This window comes from Podarcis erhardii (assembly GCF_964252035.2).
Source record: "Podarcis erhardii genome assembly, chromosome: 4".
Taxonomy (NCBI): Eukaryota; Metazoa; Chordata; class Lepidosauria; order Squamata; family Lacertidae; genus Podarcis; species Podarcis erhardii.
The window spans coordinates 30,262,346-30,277,099 of NC_138508.1; the positions used below are offsets into that span (position 1 = coordinate 30,262,346).

The 14,754-nt window shown below is 42.7% G+C and overlaps 1 protein-coding gene across 4 annotated transcripts in view; it reads right to left on the reverse strand.

Moving 5' to 3' along the window:
• DCLK1 (doublecortin like kinase 1) overlaps positions 1 to 14,754 on the reverse strand; it is a 208,010-nt gene that overhangs the window by 93,257 nt on the left and 99,999 nt on the right. The gene's annotated exons all lie outside the window — the stretch shown is intronic.

Sequence of the window (14,754 nt, forward strand, 5' to 3'; positions counted from 1 at the left end):
CTTCGCCATAAAGGTGACATAACTCCATTTTCTCCTTAGTATGGAGGTTCGTGTTGATGTCGGAAATGTGTCCAGACTTCATCACGCTATACCTGGCTGCCACCCATTCCCAGCAGCGTTTTAAAGAAGAAGAAGAAGAGGAGGAGGAGTTTGGATTTGATATCCCGCTTTATCACTACCTGAAGGAGTCTCAAAGTGGCTAACATTCTCCTTTCCCTTCCTCCCCCACAACAAACACTCTGTGAGGTGAGTGGGGCTGAGAGACTTCAAAGAAGTGTGACCAGCCCAAGGTCACCCAGCAGCTGCATGTGGAGGAGTGGGGAAGCAAACCCGGTTCACCAGATTACGATTCTACCGCTCTTAACCACTACACCACACTGTTTTAGAGTAATTCAATAGAACATGCCTGCAGCTCATTCGCCCAACATTACAAATGAACAGACATAGTCAAGCTTCTGAAGATCTTGATGCAGTGTTTCAGAACTCTGGATCATAGTTACTGCTGTGACTTAAGATAACAGAAGTTATTTTTCTAAGGCCCCTAGACTGGCAGTTTTTCACTTGGTTGCTATGGGAGACAAAAAGCTTGAAGACTGTTGTTGTTGTTGTTTAGTCGTTTAGTCGTGTCCGACTCTTCGTGACCCCATGGACCAGAGCACGCCAGGCACTTCTGTCCTCCACTGCCTCCCGCAGTTTGATCAAACTCATGCTGGTATCTTCGAGAACACCATCCAACCATCTCATCCTCTGTTGTCCCCTTCTCCTTATGCCCTCCATCTTTCCCAACATCAGGGTCTTTTCCAGGGAGTCTTCTCTTCTCATGAGGTGGCCAAAGTATTGGAGCCTCAGCTTCATGATCTGTCCTTCCAGTGAGCACTCAGGGCTGATTTCCTTAAGAATAGATACATTTGATCTTCTTGCAGTCCATGGGACTCTCAAGAGTCTCCTCCAGCACCATAATTCAAAAGCATCAATTCTTCGGCGATCAGCCTTCTTTATGGTCCAGCTCTCACTTCCATACATCACTACTGGGAAAACCATAGCTTTTACTATACGGACCTTTGTTGGTAAGGTGATGTCTCAGCTTTTTAAGATGCTGTCTAGGTTTGTCGTTGCTTTTCTCCCAAGAAGCAGGCATCTTTTAATTTCGTGACTGCTGTCACTGTCTGCAGTGATCATGGAGCCCAAGAAAGTAAAATCTCTTACTGCCTCCATATCTTCCCCTTCTATTTGCCAGGAGGTGATGGGACCAGTGGCCATGATCTTCGTTTTTTTGATGTTGAGCTTCAGACCATATTTTGCGCTCTCCTCTTTCACCCTCAATAAAAGGTTCTTTAATTCCTCCTCACTTTCTGCCATCAAGGTTGTGTCATCTGCATATCTGAGGTTGTTGATATTTCTTCTGGCAATCTTAATTCCAGCTTCGGATTCATCCAGCCCAGCCTTCCGCATGATGAATTCTGCATATACGTTAAATAAGCAGGAAGACAATATACAGCCTTGCCGTACTCCTTTCCCAATTTTGAACCAATCAGTTGTTCCATATCCAGTTCTAACTGTAGCTTCTTGTCCCACATAGAGATTTCTCAGGAGACAGATGAGGCGATCAGGCACTCCCATTTCTTTAAGAACTTGCCATAGTTTGCTGTGGTCGACACAGTCAAAGGCTTTTGCATAGTCAATGAAGCAGAAGTAGATGTCTTTCTGGAACTCTCTAGCTTTCTCCATAATCCAGCGCATGTTTACAATTTGGTCTCTGGTTCCTCTGCCTCTTCTAAATCCAGCTTGCACTTCTGGGAGTTCTCGGTCCACATACTGCTTGAGCCTTCCTTGTAGAATTTTAAGCATAACCTTGCTAGCGTGTGAAATGAGTGCAATTGTGCGGTAGTTGGAGCATTCTTTGGCACTGCCCTTCTTTGGGATTGGGATGTAGACTGATCTTCTCCAATCCTCTGGCCACTGCTGAGTTTTCCAAACTTGCTGGCATATTGACTGTAGCACCTTAACAGCATCATCTTTTAAAATTTTAAATAGTTCAGCTGGAATACCATTACTTCCACTGGCCTTGTTATTTGCAGTGCTTTCTAAGGCCCATTTGACTTCACTCTCCAGGATGTCTGGCTCAAGGTCAGCAACCACACTACCTGGGGTGTACGAGACATCCATATCTTTCTGGTATAATTCCTCTGTGTATTCTTGCCACCTCTTCTTGATGTCTTCTGCTTCTGTTAGGTCCTTACCACTTTTGTCCTTTATTATGGTAATCTTTGTACGAAATGTTCCTTTCATATTTCTGATTTTCTTGAACAGATCTCTGGTTCTTCCCATTCTGTTGTTTTCCTCTATTTCTTTGCATTGCTCGTTTAAGAAGGCCTTCTTGTCTCTCCTTACTATTCTTTGGAAATCTGCATTCAATTTCCTGTATCTTTCACTATCTCCCTCGCATTTTGCTTGCCTTCTCTCCCCCGCTATTTCTAAGGCCTCGTTGGACAGCCACTTTGCTTTCTTGCATTTCTTTTTCATTGGGATGGTTTTAGTTGCTGCCTCCTGTATAATGTTGCGAGCCTCCATCCATAGTTCTTCAGGCACTCTGTCCAACAAATCTAAATCCTTGAACCTGTTCCTCACTTCCACTGTGTATTCATAAAGGATTTGGCTTAGATTGTATCTTACCAGCTCAGTGGTTTTTCCTACTTTCTTCAGTTTAAGCTTGAATTTTGCTATAAGAAGCTGATGATCTGAGCCACAGTCTGCTCCAGGTCTTGTTTTTGCTGACTGTATAGAGCTTCTCCATCTTTGGCTGCAGAGAATATAATCAATCTGATTTCGATGTTGCCCATCTGGTGATGTCCATGTGTAGAGTCGTCTCTTGCGTTGTTGGAAAAGCGTGTTTGTGATGACCAGCTTGTTCTCTTGACAGAACTCTATTAGCCTTTGCCCTGCTTCATTTTGATCTCCAAGGCCAAACTTGCCAGTTGTTCCTTTTATCTCTTGATTCCCTACTTTAGCATTCCAATCCCCTATAATGAGAAGAACATCCTTCTTTGGTGTCACTTCTATAAGGTCTTGTAAGTCTTCATAGAATTGGTCAATTTCAGTTTCTTCAGCACCAGTAGTTGGTGCATAAACTTGGATTATTGTGATGTTAAAAGGTCTGCCTTGGATTCGTATTGAGATCATTCTATCATTTTTGAGATTGCATCCCAGTACAGCTTTCGCCACTCTTTTGTTGACTATGAGGGCCACTCCATTTCTTTTACGGGTTTCTTGCCCACAGTAGTAGATATGATAGTCATCCAAACTGAATTCGCCCATTCCCGTCCATTTTAGTTCACTGATGCCCAGGATGTCAAAATTTATTCTTGCCATCTCATTTTTGACCACATCCAACTTACCCAGGTTCATGGTTCTTACATTCCAGGTTCCTATGCAATATTTTTCTTTACAACATTGGACTTTCCTTTCGCTTCCATGCATATCCGCAACTGAGCATCCTTTCGGCTTTGGCCCAGCCACTTCATCAGCTCTGGATCTACTTGTACTTGTCCTCCGCTCTTCCCCAGTAGCATGTTGGACACCTTCCGACCTGAGGGGCTCATCTTCCAGCATCATAACTTTTATATGCCAGTTGTCTTTGTCCATGGAGTTTTCTTGGCAGGAATACTGGAGTGGCTTGCCGGTTCCTCCTCCAGGTGGATCACGTTTGGTCAAAACTCTCCACTATGACCTGTTCATCTTGGGTGCCCTGCTCGGCATAGTTCATAGCTTCTCTGAGTTATTCAAGCCTCTTCACCACGGCAAGGCAGTGATCCATGAAGGGGGCTTGAAGATCAGCAACTGAATTAAAAGTGTTATAGTATCCAACCTTGTCTCCCCAACCCCTTTGCTGAGTTCAGCACAAAGAAAGCAAAAATGAAGTAAAAAATGTGTGTGAATTTAACCCAAGAACCCCCAATATGGCACCCATGGGTGCACCTGCACCTGCAAATGTCTTCACTGGTGCCCACAAGGTCCCTTTCCCTCTGTGAAAATAGCAATGAAAGAAGCAGTCTATTGAAGCCAATAGGACAGTGATATGAGCCGTTCCCATGACAGTTTCTCCAGTTTGAAAATGGAAGGGTCCCAATAGGCAGACAGAGATGCCTGGAGGGTCACATGTTGGAGCCCAGGCTTCAGGTCCACCAATTAGGACACAAAACGCTCTATATACCTCTTTCAGAATTTCAATCTTAAGTGGCAAAAAAGTGGTTTCTTCCTTTTCCTGGTGCCCTATGAGCAACAGGATAGTGCACACTTCAAAATCTAGAACAAGAAACATTCCAACCAAGTCTGAAAGCCAAGATCTTAGCCGAGGTAGGCAATGTTCAATTAACAAAATTGCTCTGCATGAGAAAAAAAAAAAAAGAACAGCATTGAGTTTATTTAATTCTAGCTTCATTAAGGAGAAAGGAGGCAAAAATCAATATAATTCTGATTTAAGAAGCATTTTTTTTTCTTGCAGAGTAGCACACATAAATTCTCAGGTGCAAGTCCTTGTCTTTTCTTAACTGCGGAAGAGTCATTCCTATTTAAGAGCATAAAACCTTTTAAAATATTCAGTGCTTTTGTTAATGGGAGCAGGGACTAGATTAGTACCGTAAAGGTTAACCTTTCCAATAAAATAAGCTGCAATACATAGTTTTAATTCTTCATTTTATTCACTTTTGAAACTGGGGTGGATAACCTGCAACTCCAGATGTTGTTAACCCCTGTCCGCATCACCATATTTTTTCAGAAATGATGGAGTAAAAGAACAGGGACATAAGACCTTAAGAGGAGCCTTCTGGATCAGGCCAAGGACCTATCTAGCTGAGCATTGTGTTCTCACAGTCACTGCCATTCAGGTGCATTCTGTCTCTGACAGTGGAGGCAGAGCACAGCCATAATGGCTAATAGCCATTGATAACCCTCTCCTCCACTAATTTTTCTATTCCTCCTTAACAGTCACCTTTTAAGTTGGAGCCATCATTGCTTCTTGTGAGAGCAAATTCCATAGTTTAGCTATGCATGTACAATTACTTTCCTTCGTCCTGAATCTTCCACAAGTTCTAGTGTTATGCGAGAGGGATGAAATCTTTACTTTCTTCACCTTCTTCACATCCTGCATATTTTTATACACCTCTATTATGTCTCCTCTTACTTGCCTTTTCTCTAAACTAAAAAGTCCCAAAAGTTGTAACCTTTCCTCATAGCGGAGTTGCTCCTTCTCCTTGATCATTCCGGCTGCCCTTTTCTGAACCTTTTCCGGCCCTAAAATATCCTTTTATGAGGTGAAGCAACCAGAACTGTTGTCCAAATGTGGTCACACTATAGATTAGTATAATGGCATTATGACATCTAGAACGCAAAAGTTTAGCCATCACCGGTTTAAAAGCATTCAAACCGTCACCCCAATCCATCAAGACAGGTGACATGCAAAAGTAGGCTTGATCATTCATATCGCCACTTAGGTCAGGAACTGAGCGCAAAAATGTTTCTGGAGTGGGATATGCACATTTAGCTTGACAGCACTGACGTCATGCACAGCATCAAACAAATAGTCAAGAAGGAAGTCCAGGGTCCTACTCAGCTGACAGAACAGGAGCAGGGCTGGCAAACCACATTTTGAAGTAAAGGGAAGGAATACACATTACCATCTAGAATAAGACTGTTATAGCCAGTGTCTAAAATTACGTAACTGCAGCACTCTTAGATGGTCTAATTTTTGACAATGATAGTCTGTGCCCAGAATGAGGAACTCCATTCTGGTCTTAGAAAGACAACGGGAGAAGCCTCTGTCAGATGAAGAATGTTCTATAAAACTCTATCTATGCAACACAAGATCATCACCCTCTGGTATGCATTTTGTCTCCAAATGTAATCCTTTGGTCAATTTTTTTTTTAAATAATTTTTATTAATTTTACAACATAAACAAAAAACAGACAAAACATAACACGACTTCCCCAAACCTCCCCTTCACTGCATCCTTATTTTAAAATTTTTTAGCAATCCTTCATCCCTTTTTATATTTAATTCTCTTTAAAGCTTTTTTTTAAATTTCAATTTTTACAGCTGTAATTCTTTATATCCAATCCCTTGACATCTTAACATTCCGAGATTTTACAACAATTTTTAAGATAGATTTTAAATTTTTTCCAGTCTTCTTCCACTGTCTCTCTCCTCTGGTCACGGATTCTGCCGGTCATCTCTGCCAGTCCCATAAATTCAGTCACCTTGGTCTGCCATTCTTCCAGAGTAGGTAATTCTTTAGTCTTCCAATACTTCGCCAAAAGAATTCTTGCTGCTGTTGTTGCGTACATAAAGAATGTTCTATCTTTCTTTGGAACCATTTGGCCTACCATGCCCAAGAGAAAAGCCTCTGGTTTCTTTACAAATGTCCACTTAAGGATTTTCTTAATTTCATTATAGATCATTTCCCAGTAGGGAAATCCTTTGGTCAATTGCTAACCTGGAAGATTATGCCCTTGGACTCCTGCTAGGGAAGGAGCTGACAGGAATTGCCTTCAGATGCACATTTTTATTTTTTATTTTTTGCTTTAAAAGTTAGGTAAAGTTCTTCCTAGTGCTTTGTTGAAATCCCCTTTCTTTAATTTGAACTTGTTGATTCTGGCCTTACCCTTAGTAAAGGTAAAGGGACCCCTGGCCATTAGATCCAGTCGTGGCCGACTCTGGGGTTTCGGTACTCATCTCGCTTTATTGGCCAAGGGAGCCGGCGTGCAGCTTCCGGGTCATGTGGCTAGCATGACTAAGCCGCTTCTGGCGAACCAGAGCAGTGCACAGAAACGCTGTTTACCTTCCTGCTGGAGCAGTACCTATTTATCTACTTGCACTTTGACATGCTTTTGAACTGCTAGGTTGGCAGGAGCAGGGACCGAGTAACGGGAGCTCACCCCGTTGCGGGGATGCAAACCGCCGACCTTCTGATCGGCAAGTCCTAGGATCTGTGGTTTAACCCACAGCGCCACCTGCTTTAAAAGTTAAACATGCATAATAACAGAACTATTACTGAAGAATGTTTAATCTTGTTGTACTGTTAGAATGTGGTAACATTATTATTGACAAGCACTGGGCTTTGAAAACATTCAGTGCGTTTTTTGTGCAGAGTGCCGGATGTTGTCATTCAAGTTCATCCAGTAAGTTGTGGGGTTTAATCTGCTGCAGGCTGAAGCTGGGACATTTAAGTTACCCAGTTAAGAATGATTACAGATTATCTGTTTAGTTTAATGCTAAACTGTAGTTAGTTAAAAATGGAAGCGAAAGCTTCCAACCCCTTTGCAGCTGCACCAGAGGAGGGGAGGAATGAGGGATAGCTGACGAGTCTCAGGCTCATTCACATAACTCTAAACCACAGTTTACTGTTACATTTGAATGAGGCCAGTGTGTGTGGTTACAGCGTTTCAGTTTTGAAAACCCTATTGCAGATGAAACCCAAGTTTCTTTTGGAAACAGCATTTTGAGGCCAGGGTGAGCTAAGGGTTCCTCTAGCGGCAGATTTCTGAAAAACATGTGTTTCTATTTCTAAATGTTATCACTGACTTTGAGCCAAATAAATATACAGCAATCAAAATGACTATAAAATTAAATTAGAGCCACATTAATTCTTGCCTAGGGAAGCCAACTTGTCAAGATATTACAGAGAAATGAAGTGGGTATAAAGTAGCCATAAAAGGTGGTTTCCCCTTAAATTCCATTGCTGATTAGTCAGCTACTAAAAGGAGTATCTGCTGTTTCTGCTTCACCTTCCCCAACTTTAAAGAACAGCTTTATGTATTATATATCTATATATTAGGATAATGCCTATTCTGTTCTGGCATAGGGAACCTTTTTCCCAGCTCAAGGGCCACATTCTGTCATAGACAAAATTCTGGGAGTCACATGTCAGTGGTGGGTGGAGCAAAAATGAGTGTCTTAGCTTACTGCATTCTGACCAACAAAAGTCAGATGTGCAACATATTTCATCCTCCATCTAGGCCTGAGGAATGGGAAGTGGCCTGAGGAGAGTCCTGGGGACTGGAGAGAGAACCCATGAACCAAATGAACCAAAGCTTGATCCATGAGCCTGAACCAGACTCATGCTCTTACCAGACCTGGGATGGTTGGCATACTAAGTATAAACATAAAAGAATACAACCAGTTATACTCATAGCAAAAGCCAATCAAATAGTGTGGTGCCCTTGGCCTCATCTCAACCCAAAAGTGTTGACCCCAAAGGGACCAATCTATTTGGCATCTCTTTCAGCTGGCCTTATAAAGTCTTTGGGCTGATCAAGGCACCACCCACCCAGCTCTTGGAACAGCCTCCTCTAAGCTACAGTTCTTATGAGTCAATGACTCAGCAACAAAGAGCTGAGAACAACTCCCCCAGTCCTGCAAGCAGCTACATCTACAAGTCCAACTGGGAAGGACTCATAGAGATATAGGGGCAGTCTATTTTATAAAAATTATATAAGTGTCCCTGCTTGCTCTTGTCCTCCATACTGAGATGTGTTAGTATTTTCTTGACAACAGGAGTTCAGGAATAAGGCAGGACTCCTTAACAAATTCAATCTAACAAATTATTATTATTATTATTATTATTATTATTATTATTATCTATTTTAATAGTCTTGCACGCCACCCTAATCTCTGAGCAGGGTGAGATTCCAGGGATTCCTGGTGTTGACCCAGGGTTCAGTTTCAATGGAATGAGGGACAGCGGAAACTGTGGTGTCTTTATTGTATATGGCTTATCTACACATATATACAACCTGAGCCTACAATGGAGTCCAGAAGAAATCAGGCATGGCTCTGCCGCATAGGCTTCAGTCTGCAGCCTGTGTCCAGCTTCTACCTGTCACACACCAACTCTGCCATTTTCTTTCTAAGTACCAACAAGTTCAGGGAGGTGGGCCCATCCATTTGCCATCTGGCACAGAGCCATACTTAAAGGGTCATTACATCAACAAGAAGCTAGTCTGGCTATTCCACAAATTGAATCCATGCTGGATCCAGAAATTAGAAAGGGGCTCAGCCATATAGCCTACCGCCGCCGCCCCCAACTCATAGCAATAGTTTTGGCAATGTTTTTCACTGTTTTACTGATCTTTTAAAACTAATTAATGTTGTTAGCTGCTTCAGGCATGATTCACAGACAGATGGAATATGAATTATTTTCTAAATACTGTCTTCAGGATATTTTTAAGAAACAAAAAACAAACCTGAAGTGTTTGCGGTTTTGCAAAATAGTAACAAGCGTGTCCTCAACCAAGCCAGCTCAGGCCGCCTTCAGAATCAGGTACATCATGTTTCCCCCTAGTGTGGTTTCCAGCTCATGAAATTAAGTACTTTTCTTATTACCAGCGCAGTGAGAGATTAGTCATCCTGGCAAAAGGTCAAGACAAAGATGGCATCCCAAGTGCCATTTCAAAACTAAAATGAGTACAATAAATCAAAATGAAGCATCGGGGTGGGGTGGAGTCGATGTGTTCAATTGGTAGTATGAAATTTTAATATGGTTGTGGTTTGTAAGTTATCCCAAGAATGACAGTCTTTCAATCCTGCCTCACAGTAAGGATCTTTTTCATTCTGTTATGCACAGATGTACAGTATGAGGCACACTGAAAGAGGCCTGCCAGGCATGAGGATGTCATCATTGGCAAAGGTTAAAAATATAAGTATCCCAAACACAAAGCAACTGCCAATTGCCTGCAGCAAGAGCCCAAGAAACAGCAAAACTATTGGGTAGCCATTCCAATTCACTTTGTTTTAAGGAAGATGCCAGGCCTCATAATTCAACTTGCTTCACACCAAAATCTCATCAGTGTGAACCATATAGGTAACTATGCAGTCCTTAAGAAGGGCTTGGGCGATTCAGAAAAGCCTTCCAGACTGAAAAGCTCTTAAGAATTATGGTGAGAGAAGATGACAGGGTGGGATCAGAAATATCTTCAGCACAGCTACATCATGAACTGCAATAAATCCACATTGTCTAGTTATTAAAAGTGCATGATTTGGCAGAGCATGGTGCAAAAATATAAGCCACAAGTGACATGACCGAAATGCAGTAGAGTAGACAGTGATAACAGGGGTGACCTTGTTTGTTTTGCAACCTGAGGTGAAATGCGAAGGTGCTGTTTCCCTCCCCAACCAAGCACCCCACACTCCCACTTCTACTGCCGCTGGAATGCCCCCCTCTCGCCAAACCTGGAGAGAGCCAGGGTGATCCACAAGGCATTGCTACTTGTCTTCTGCCCCGGGGCCTATCTAGTCTAGCTCTCCTCTTACTCAGTAGCCAATCAGATGCATATGGAAAGTCCTCCAGTAGGGCATGAAGGCATTCTTTTCCTTTGAGATTCCCACCAGCTGGTTTTCAGAGGCATACTGCCTCCAGCCTTGAAGATGGTATACATCTATCACTATCAGTCATTGATGGCCTTGTCCTCCGTCAAGGATCTAATAAGGAAGCCCTTAACAAAAGGAAAAATACTAACTACCTAATGGTGAGAATATTCAATAAAAGAGGTTAGAGATTTTAAACTTAGTTTAACCCCAGTTTTCTTCAGGCCACCTGGCATGTAAATGGGTACCTGACTTAGTGAGCTGGGGAGGGATGGGAAATCAGATACAGCTACATAGCCTCCACCTTGGGCATCTTGAATTAAAAAGGAGAGGTTTGGTCTGTCAAGTAACTTATTTTTACACCACACTTGAAGAAAGCCCATCCATTCAAAGGCTGTAGAGTACAGAACAGGTTTAGGAACAAGGTGGAGATGCACCGCAAGCTGTTCCCTCGTCTCTCAAAAGTAATTTAAGTGCCAATGTGGTGAGAGCATTCTGTCACAGGTTCCAGCTGTCTCATGTGGCCACTTCCATGTGGAAACATTTCCAGTAACTGCCACACAGCAGCTGCAATGTAAGAATTGTCCTTCAGCTTCCCTTTTCAAAGTGAGTAGTGGGGAAGAGAGTCTATAAGGTCAAACAAAGCTTAGCTGTATGATTGGAGTGATTCAGCACCTTTCTTTGTCTCCAAAACCCAGGCACCCCCAAACTCGGCCCTCCAGTTGTTTTGGGACTACAACTCCCATCATCCCTAGCTAACAGTGGTCAGGGATGATGGGAATTGTAGTCCCAAAACAGCTAGAGGGCCGAGTTTGGGGGTGCCTGCCCCAACCCCTTCTAAGTGGTCAAGACTCCTAAACTTCTTATCCTGACAGAATAGACAATAATGCTTTGAATTAAAAATAATAATTTTACCAAGTATGGACACCAAGAAAATGAACTGCTTTCCAATTACCCCCCCACTTTTTTGTCTCCTAACAAGCCTCCAGTAGATTTTCCTAGGACTAACTGCCACCTCTCTCATGTTAGCTGAAAGTCCACAGATATCGTTGAAGTTTTCTCTTTCTGCACAAAGGAGGTATTATACCTCATAACAAACTCACTAAGATCTAAGATATTGTTTTAATCACCACCCTATGACCTCATCCTCTTAGCACCATGGTAACAGGAAAAAATTACCAGTAATTAGTCAGCCTTAGATTATTCAAAGCATAATATCTGCTTTAAGAGTATCATGCAGTAAGCAGTTCCATGTAGGAAGGCTTTAGCTCATGGGCGGGGTGCAGATGTTGCCAGACTACAGCTTCCATAATCTCTGACCATCGGCTAAACTGTTTGGGGCTGATGGGATTAGCAGCCCAACAACACCTTGAGGGCCACTGGTTCCAAATCACTGCTCTAGATGGTTGCTAGAGACTCTTATTCTCCAGTGGTGACATGTTCCTGTATTTCTTAAGAGTTATTCTTAGCTGAACAGGGTACTAACTAAAGGGGTCCCCCCGTCCCCAGTTTCAGAGGTGGATGTGATTTTGGAGCCATGTAACCTGAAGCCTCCAGTACATTGTGTCAAGCTTTCCACCCTCTGAGCATTTTGCAGCAACATTAACATGTCCTTTCCTAACTTACTGATCTTCCTTTGTAGCCACTGGTATTCCTAGGCTCTAGGTACCAAGGGTGAAAGGTTTCCTTTTAACAGAGAAATCCAAGAGATTGTTGAGTGTTAGTGCTGTGGTCTGTGTCTATGGCAGAGCATTCAAGTTGGAATGAGACCCTTGTCCAACCCCCTACAACGCATTGTCTGTGGCCTCTGCAGTTCACAGCATTGTTTTTGCCTGATTTCTGTCTTTATCTGTTTTTACACTGCTTTGTTTAATTTTGAAACTGCAATTGTATTTTAATTGTTTTAAATCTGTGAACCAGAGGACATTGCTGATTGAGCAGGATACAAACTAAAGACAGGCAAAGCACAGCCATGCCACAAAACAGGGTAAAGATTTATCAGTAGTTTGATTGTACGCCATTGCATTGGAACACAATGCCATATCTTAGTTCAGAAAACAAAATCCTCTAGGTTCCACTCTTCCCTCCCTAAACCAATTCCATTAGTTCCTGGCTTTATGAAATGTTCATCAATTTATTTCAGGTTATTACACTATTTCAGAACTAATCAGTTTTGAAACATTTTTCCAATGAGGTTTTCTTCTCTCCTCTCAGCTGGCAGACTGTGACTTTTTTTTAATAAGATTTTTCCCCTTTTTAAAAAAGAACTTAATGAATATTAAGGGTGAATATATTATCCTCAAATGCCCCCAGGAAAGTTTGGCACTTTCTGAAAGCTAATGAATTATGGATTTTGAATAATTAGGTTTTATTTAGAAGAGATACCACCATTGTAACAAGATGTATGTGGACACTTTCAGGAAGAATAATATGTGCTTATCCAGAGCTTCTGGAACATAAAATGTATGTCTAAGTAAGTAGTAGGCTGAGCCACTTGCTTTTACATGACACACAAACACAAAAGGGGAGCCTCTTATTCAGGACAAAATTTCATTCATTTAATGGATTGCCCTATACACCCACATTTCAAACGAAAGACTGAAGCTGAGAGACGAGCTATTCATTTTCACAATAGAGTTCATAAACTCATGACAAGGACAAGATGGAATTTCAGTGAATGGGATCACTGAGACATGTCCCCATATGCAACTTGTTTGAACCCTGTTTTACCTCCAATGAAATCTGACAGCTCTTAATCACGGGGAGCACAATAAAGCAAAATATGATTAAGAAGAGACACGGAAAATGACCATAGCTCAGGAATAAAGCAAAAGGCTCCAGGTTCAGTCCCTGGCATCTCTAAGGTATGGCTGAGAAGGACCCCAGTTTGATACCCTCGAAAGTCACTGCCAGGGAAGAGGCAATTGCCGCCCCTCCCACACTGCTGCACTGTAATTCCCATCATTCCCAACCATTGGCTGTGCTGCGTTGGGCGGATGGCATTGGGAGTCAATCATCCCGTGGAGAGCCCAGGTTCGCCAGCACTGATGTAGACGACACAGAACAATAAGATTTATGTTCTTGTTGAGCAACAATAGCGTATTAAAAACTAAATTGTAACAACTGTTACAATACAGAAACCAGAAAAAGGAAACCTCCAACCATGCAAATTTCCAACAAAGCAAAAGGCAATTGATAAGAGTTCTTGGAACCTAAATGTTTCATTATGCCACCTTTGGGAGACGAATAGATATTTTCGTTTTGGATAGGTATCGCTATAGGTTGGGTGGGTCCCATCCAGGCCTGCAATCCTGTATCTGTGAGACAAAACCTGTGGAATGAGCCAAACCAATACTGCCATTTATATGTCTAAAGAGGTTGCACTGTTGCAGCAGAAACAAATGGATGGGCCTTTTCCTACCACACCTGGCTGGATGCCACTTAATTCTAGGAGGGAAAACAACAGGCCAAGGGGGAGACTGTGTGTGTGTGTGTGTGTGTGTGAGAGAGAGAGAGAGAGAGAGAGAGAGGGAGGGGTGGGGGTGTTTTGGCTCCTGCCAGAAGCTGGAAACACAGAGGCTTGCTTTGCTTTGTGCTAGACCCAAAGCTGTGGCTTGGGGTTTCCCTTGAAACCTAGTGGGGAGGCCAGATCTGTTGGAGTGTTAACGCCGAAAGCCTCTCCAGCCTAAGTTCAGGTTGTGTATATGTGTAAACAATACTATATGTCCAAGAGACACCACAGTTTCCATTGACCTCCAGCCCAAGGAAAGCAGACTCTGGTTAAGGGCTGGAACCCCTGGAATCTCTCTCCACTCAGAGACTGGGGGCATGTGCAGCAATACTAAGGGACTCATAGGCATCTGCCTGGCCAATGTGAGCAAATGGATGCTGCGCTAGATAAGCTTTTGGTCTGATCCAGCAAATCTTATAAGATACCAGTGTTTAGCTAACTTCCAGTGATGCTGTGAGGAAATGTTTTTCAGTCTAATACCTTCCCTCAGAATCTTTCAGAGCAGGAATTAACCACCCTCAGCACATCCCACCACCAAATTTCTATATGAGCTTCTACCCTTGATGTGTCTTGAGATGGGCGGGGGAGTATTGAGCAGTGACTCATGCCTAAGCTTATTCAGCATCAGCCTCTTCCTGGTTCATCATGTTCTCATTTGTTACACTCCACTCAGAACACAAGTTTTTGACACCTGAGATTATGACAGAACTCTTCAGACCTACTCCTTGAGGACAGGCACAATCTGAGAGATTTCCCAGATGCCCCACCACAGAAATTTCTCCACTGTGAAAGTGTCTTCTCCTGATGTGGGGAGAAGAACAAGCCAGCTGGCAGTGTCTGCTACTCAGAGCCCAGCCAAAAAGCTGCTTAACACATTGGCCAGTGT